This window comes from Conger conger, chromosome 1, assembly GCF_963514075.1.
Source record: "Conger conger chromosome 1, fConCon1.1, whole genome shotgun sequence".
Taxonomy (NCBI): Eukaryota; Metazoa; Chordata; class Actinopteri; order Anguilliformes; family Congridae; genus Conger; species Conger conger.
The window spans coordinates 54,971,042-54,978,870 of NC_083760.1; positions in this window are offsets into that span (position 1 = coordinate 54,971,042).

Below are 7,829 nucleotides of genomic sequence, written 5' to 3' on the forward strand. Positions count from 1 at the left end.
ATCGCCACCTGCAGAACCGGAGTGTAGATCGAAATGGCACCCTTTGACTGTAAAGGTAAATCTGAGAATGGTTTCAAACTACATTGAATGGCGTTATTCTGCTATGTATTAAGCATCAGCAAAATTAGAGAAATCAAATGCATTGCAATATCGACTTACATGAGTGGAAACATTTCAATCTATTCCTTTGTGGGGATTGAATGGGTGGAGCTAAATGTATTACCAGACTCTGAGCTATTGGGTCAGGTATTTCACAGTCACTTTCAGAATTCTATTAGAATGAAACCATATACAAGCCTAAAACATGGGTATTAACACCAAAACACAGCAAAAAAATAATTATTATATTATAGTGAACACGGCGGCACGGATGGTGCAGTGGGTAGCACTGCCGCCTCACAGCAAGGAGGTCCTGGGTTTGAATCCCCGTCGGCCGGGGCCTCTCTGTGCAGAGTTTGCATGTTCTCCCTGTGTCTGCGTGGGTTTCCTCCGGGTACTCCGGTTTCCTCCCACAGTCCAAAGACATGCACGTTAGGCTGATTGGAGAGTCTAAATTGCCCGTAGGTATGAGTGTGTGAGTGAATGGTGTGTGTGCCCTGCGATAGACTGGCGACCTGTCCAGGGTGTATTGCTGCCTTTCGCCCAATGTATGCTGGGATAGGCTCCAGCCCCCCTGCGACCCTGATCAGGATAAGCGGGTTCAGATAATGGATGGATGGATTATAGTGAACACGGTAGTGCTCAGTATATGTTTGCATTGGTTGGCACTTCCATTCAAAATAGCAAAACTACAATGGCAACAGGCTCGGCAATCGTTCCATGGAATCTGTCATCTGAGTGAATATTTCTGAGGAAGACAGTGATTCAAAAACAGAGGACATTTTCAGTGATGTGGCCCCATTTTATATCGGTGAGCATCTAAAGTGAGGTTGAGACAAAGGTAGCGGAAGGGTGACTGCTGTATGCCTGTAGCTACAGGATTATGCCTGTAGTCAAAAGGGTTCAAGAATAGTAACCATTTTATTTTGGGTATGTCATTTTCAAGCTTGTTTCAAGAAAAGGGGCGATACTTAAGGGGTTAACCTATCCACTTTGCCCCATTGTGGTTGAGTCGTTGATGCAAATTGGCAGTGCCATATTCTTAAATAGACTCTTTGCTAGTGAGAACAGCAGTTTAGATGCTTATCAGCCTGTTATTTGCAAAGCAGGATTATTGCAAAACATGGTAAGCTTCTTGTGTGGAGTTTCCTACCCTTTTCAACAAGGTCTAATGTGTCATATGGACAGTTTAGGAATTTTGCTGTGTTTGAAAAGCACAAAGAATATACAGACGTGTAATTACAGGATTTGGACTTGCTATAGATAAGATGTACTTGCTGTAGATGTAACTCTGGTTAACCTAAAATTAAGTTAAATTGTAAATATGATGCAGCTTGGTTAAAAGGCATTAGGGTGAGTAATCCTTTTTGGATAACTTTTTGGGCACTTTGGTAAAGCTTTATAAAAAAATACTCGCTCGCATATATGAGAATAAAATACACGTGAAGGTTAATTTTCTTTACATGTGTTTTAATATAAAAATGAGTCATTCATGTATCTGGACAAAAATGATGCAGATGTTTTCTATTTGCAGAGATTTGGGGACATCTCGGTGCAGTTTTTGGAAAACTGTTGATATTGTTACCATATATTGTACTGAAGTTAACATCAAGCTTGTGCACAAATATAAAGTGAAAGTGAAAAGGTAAATAAAAAACAGCCTACGTTTGATTCAGGAAATCACATAATTTCCATTCGAGTGAACTCAATAGAGCACAGTGAAGTGAGTATTAAGTCTCAGTTTTCAATTTTTTTCCTAGTTTTTTGATGTTACTCTGTTTGTCACACTCTTAAAGGAAAGTTATGAAGAATTATATTTTTATCATTTGGCAGACGCTTTTAATCCAAAGCGATTTACAAGTGCATAGGTTCTTCCACGGGTTAAAAACATAAAATCCATAACTAGTCAAACACACATGAAGAGCTGTTCTAAACAAAAAGACAACAGTGATCATAAGTGCAATTTTTTACATTTAATTAAAAAAATTTTTTTTATTAAGGGTTAGGGTTAGACAAAAGGGATATTGGGTGGGAGGATGAAGGTATAGTCTGAAAAGGTATGTTTTTACTCTGCATCAAAATATGGGGATGGATTCTGCTGTCTTGACAGTGGTAGGCAAGTCATTCCACCACTGAGGAACCAGAACGGAAAACAGGCGTGAACGTGCAGCTCAACAGCCAGGTGCTCGTAGTGAGGGACGCACCGCTTGACCAGAGCTGGCAGACCGGAGTGGTCTTGCTGGGGAGTAGGGAGCGAATAAAGATTGTATGTAAAGTGGGGCAGTCCCCTTAGCAGCCTGGATTGCCAACACAAGCACCTTGAAAGGTTGCATGTGGAAATAGGAAGCCAATGGAGGCCAATGAGGAGTGGAATGACATGAGCCGACCTGGGCTGACTGGTGGTCAGGTGGCTCATTCTGGACCAGTTGGAGGGACTTGATGGCACAAGCTGGGAGACCGGCCAGGAGGGAGTTGCACTAATCCAGATGGGAACTGATGAACACCTGGGCAGGGAGCTGGGTGGCTTTATGAACGAGGGTGAGGTGGTTATCAAGAGTCACCCCAAGATTCTTGGCCGTGTGAGAGAAGGATACTACAAAGTCTTCGAGAATCAGTGAGAGGTTGATTGTCGGAAAGGACTTAGCAGGGATGTAGAGAAGCTCAGTCTTGGCAAGGTTAAGCTTCAGGTGGTGGCAAGTCATCCAAGCAGGCAGAGATCTGTGTGGTGACCTGGTATTGGGAGGGAAGGAAAGAAAGAGTTGAGTGTCATCGGCATAAGAGTGGTAAGAAAAGCCATTGGAAGAAATAACAGAACCAAGAAACATGGTGTATAGAGAGAAGAGGAGAGGACCAAGAACTTTGACTGTATCGAAGGTGGTCAACAGGTCAAGGAAGATGAGGACAGAGGAGAGAGATTTGGCTTTAGCAGAGTGGAGTGCCTCGGTGACTGCGAGTAGGGTGGTCTCAATGGAGTGACCACTCTTGACCCCGGACTGGTTGGGATCGTGAAGATTGTTCTGGAGGAGATAACTTAACAGTTGCGAGCAGACCGCACATTTTAGATAGGAAGGGAAGAAGAGTGACAGGCTGGTAATAGGTTTGAAGGGAAGTGTTGATTAGATCGGAGAGAAAAGGGAAAATGTAATTAGAGATGGATTGTAGAAGGAGAGAAGGGATGGGGTCAAGAGGATAGGTGGTTGAGCGGTGGGATGTGAGGAGTTTCAAAGTGTCTAAGTCAGAGAGGGGAGAAAAAGAGGATAGGGAGTTAGGGAAGGTTGGAGGGTCAGCAGGGGGAGAGGGTGGGGAGAAGGAATTGCGGATGTCATCTCCCTTTTCAAAGAAGGAGACAAAGTCTTGTTCATGTGTTACAGCTCATTCTAGCTAAATGTTTATCACTCACAGAGCTATGGCTAACTTAGTACAAATATTTCCACCCAGGTAGATAAAGCTAACAGGGTAGAACATGCACCCAACAGGGTGGAAATATTGATAGAAAAATGTTTAAATAAATGATATACAATGAGATGCATATAATATTTGTGATACATATACAGTCAGGTCCATAAATATTGGGACATCGACACAATTCTCATCTTTTTGGCTCTCTACACCACCACAATGGATTTGAAATGAAACAAACAAGATGTGCTTTAACTGCAGACTTTCAGCTTTAATTTGAGGGTATTTACATCCAAATCAGGTGAACGGTGTAGGAATTACAACAGTTTGTATATGTGCCTCCCACTTTTTAAGGGACCAAAAGTAATGGGACAAACTAACAATCATAAATCAAACTTTCTCTTTTTAATACTTGGTTGCAAATCCTTTGCAGTTAATTACAGCCTGAAGTCTGGAACGCATAGACATCACCAGACGCTGGGTTTCATCCCTGGTGATGCTCTGCCAGGCCTGCAACTGTCTTCAGTTCCTGCTTGTTCTTAGGGCATTTTCCCTTCAGTTTTGTCTTCAGCAAGTGAAATGCATGTTCAATCGGATTCAGGTCAGGTGATTGACTTGGCCATTGCATAACATTCCACTTCTTTGCCTTAAAAAACTCTTTGGTTGCTTTTGCAGTATGCTTCGGGTCATTGATCATCTGCACTGTGAAGCGCCATCCAATGAGTTCTGAAGCATTTGGCTGAATATGAGCAGATAATATTGCCCGAAACACTTCAGAATTCATCCTGCTGCTTTTGTCAGCAGTCACCTCATCAATAAATACAAGGGAACCAGTTCCATTGGCAGCCATACATACACCATGACACTACCACCACCATGCTTCACTGATGAGGTGGTATGTTTTGGATCATGAGCAGTTCCTTTCCTTCTCCATACTCTTCTCTTCCCATCATTCTGGTACAAGTTGATCTTTGTCTCATCTGTCCATAGGATGTTGTTCCAGAACTGTAAAGGCTTTTTTAGATGTTGTTTGGCAAACTCTAATCTGGTCTTCCTGTTTTTGAGGCTCACCAATGGTTTACATCTTGTGGTGAACCTTCTGTATTCACTCTGGTGAAGTCTTCTCTTGATTGTTGACTTTGACACACATACACCTACCTCCTGGAGAGTGTTCTTGATCTGGCCAACAGTTGTGAAGGGGTTTTTCTTCACCAGGGACAGAATTCTTCTGTCATCCACCACAGTTGTTTTCCATGGTCTTCCGGGTCTTTTGGTGTTGCTGAGCTCACCGTTGCGTTCTTTCTTTTTAAGAATGTTCCAAACAGTTGATTTGGCCACACCTAATGTTTTTGCTATCTCTCTGATGGGTTTGTTTTGATTTTTCAGCCTAATGATGGCTTGCTTCACTGATAGTGACAGCTCTTTGGATCTCATATTGAGGGTTGACAGCAACAGATTCCAAATGCAAATAGCACACTTGAAATTAACTCTAGACCTTTTATCTGCTCCTTGTGAATGAGATAATGAAAAAGTCCCTTAAAAAGTGGGAGGCACATATAGAAACTGTTGTAATCCCTATACTGTTCACCTGATTTGGATGTAACCTCAAATTAAAGCTGAAAGTCTGCAGTTAAAGCATATCTTGTTCGTTTCATTTCAAATCCATTGTGGTGGTGTTGTCGAGGACCCGGCCCTAGGCCCTCCTGATGAGAGATTGACAGGGATGGGTTAGGCAGGAATGCATTGTTAACCCCTCGCACACGCCATTGAGGTGGTAGCAAGAACACCCGTAAGAGGAAAAATATGTGGTTCAGAGATAATGAGCACCCCTACTTGTCAGCGGAGGAGTCTGAAGTCAGGGGACTTAGATTTAGAGTACTAAGGAGCAAGGTTAAAGTTCTGACTGAGGCCATGCATAGAATGAGTTCCAGCATGACCTTGGAGGAGATTCAACATGCTGAGCGAGCTGTCGGGGAATACCCCAACCCTACAGGGGAGGAGCACAATGCCTGGTTAAAGCAAAAAGATGAGGAAAACAATATAGATGATGGGGAAATGATAATTTGATAATTTATTGGATAGATTCAAAGGACTGACTGTAGAGGAGTTGGGGGATGATTTACACGGCTATTAATTGGATGTCCTTTGTAGATCCCTTAAGGCGCCACAAAAAAGGGCACCTGAAGAGTGTATTGAGATGGTGGCAGGCACTAACTTCGGGCTTGCATGAGGTCAAGGTGTGGAGAAAGTCAAGGAGAGACTATGAAATTGAGACAGACACTAGTGATAAATAGGTTCCTTAAAAAAATACAAAAGAGCTAGTGTTTTTACACTCGTATACTGAGATGGTGGAAACTCCCAACCGGAGGGGCACATGAGATAAAGTATTGGGGAAATTTCCTTTGAGGTATGAGAAAATGACAGTGAGACAAACAAAAGTGATGAATATGGTCATTAAAAAAGTTGCATAAGAGATAAATGTCTTTCCACTCAGTATACTGGGGACATTTCTTATCAATAAAGGGACACTTTTATACAAGTTAAGGATATATAAGGAATAAGTTTTTAGACCTTAGGAAAGCATCTTAGAATTTTGCCTCACAAGATATCTAAGGGCTGTTGAAGAGAGAGCAACGTAGGACATATGGATATGGAGAGAGGAGTGACGTACGCTGTGCGGACTCAGCCCAAGAGTTGTGGCAGTGGGACTGATGTTGAAGAGGTGTTCATGCGCATCCCTCATCATACAGAAAAGCTGGTGAAAGAGTTAAAGGGCTTTTTTACGACATGCTTGGAGCCGTGAACTGCACCTGGAGGCCAACAGACGGGACGCGGGGTTCCTCCACGCTACAGAACACCTTCCTGCTGGACCCACGCAAGAACCTGAAGCCTCACCCCCCTAACCTCAGTGTCAGTGAGGAGAGGCATATGCTGCGGCTCCACTGCAAAACCCCCGACGTGTTCGAAGACATACCAGTGCGCATCCCATACAACAGGCAGGAGAAGTACGAAGTGCAAAGTCACGTCTTTCAAAAGTCTGGGTCCTGATCCTGCCCCAGATTCCCAAACCAATGCAACTGTTCAAAGAGCTCATCAACAGCAAGGAGGAGGGATCAAATCCCGTGGAAAACGAGATGGCTATATTTAGGGCATGGGTGGTAATTATAATCTATATTACTTGTAAAAGTAGGAAAAGTAGTACATAGAAGTTCAACGTTATAAGTTTCCTTTCATTTTTTTGTCTTTTCTTTTTCAGTAAGATACTATAGAAGGTAGCATTATTAGGTGATTTAAAAGTTATAAGTTTCCTTTCACTTTTATGTCTTTTATTTTTTAGAAAGATACTATATACAATATAAATAAGTAGTAGACTTTAGTGGTGTTCGTACCCATTGTATTAATGGAAGTTCAGTAGCTTTTAGCTCCGTGAAGGGGGAGCCATAAGATAAGGTAAAGGCCAAAGAGGATGATGGGTATTTGAGGGGTGTACCTTGAATTTAACATCTGGTGGAAAGGTAAATTAGAAAGGGCTAAAGGGGTATATGGAACTTGCATGTGATTAGCAAACTGAAAGATGATGTATAACCTGTCAGCTGTATAACTCTATTCTTTTGATTGATTATAATAAAGTATATCTTACTATAATCATATGTGATAAAGGTTCTTTTAGAGGAATACAGTGAATACAGGAAATCGTATACCAGATTTGCATCACACCCTTCACTTCGAGACTGGGCTGGAAGTTCAGTAGAATTTACCAGGGCTCCAGGACGTTCGGAGTACTTAAAGGAAAAGAGAGTTTGTCCCCGAGACACCTCCTGGTGAGGTACAGCTCGTGGGAACGTGAGGTCTGAGCTCAGCAAGGGGTCCGTGGCTCACGACAGTGTATAGAGCCAAAAAGAGGAGAATTGTGTCGATGTCCAAATATTTATGGACCTGACTGTATATTGAATTGTGATTTTTAAAAAATTTCTTGACAAATTGTATGAATGAAAAATATTATAATTGTATGCATTTGTTAGGAAATGACTTCACTGCTAAGTACTGTTGAAATGTAGCAGTGGTACAGAGAAGAAAGAACAGCAAAGTACATTCAGAAAGAGAGAGAGAGAAATGGAAGAGGGACAGACACAAACAAAGAAAAGAATAGAGAACTTCAGTAAGAGTGAGAGGCATGCTCAAAGAAGAAAATGGAGAGAAAAGAGACAAAAGTCAAGGAGTAAGTCATATGTGGAGGCAATAAAGCAAGTGAGGGGGGCAGACAGGATTCGGATGGTGGATGCAACAAGATCTTGGGCATAACTAGGGAATTTTGGAGAAAGGGTTCAGGG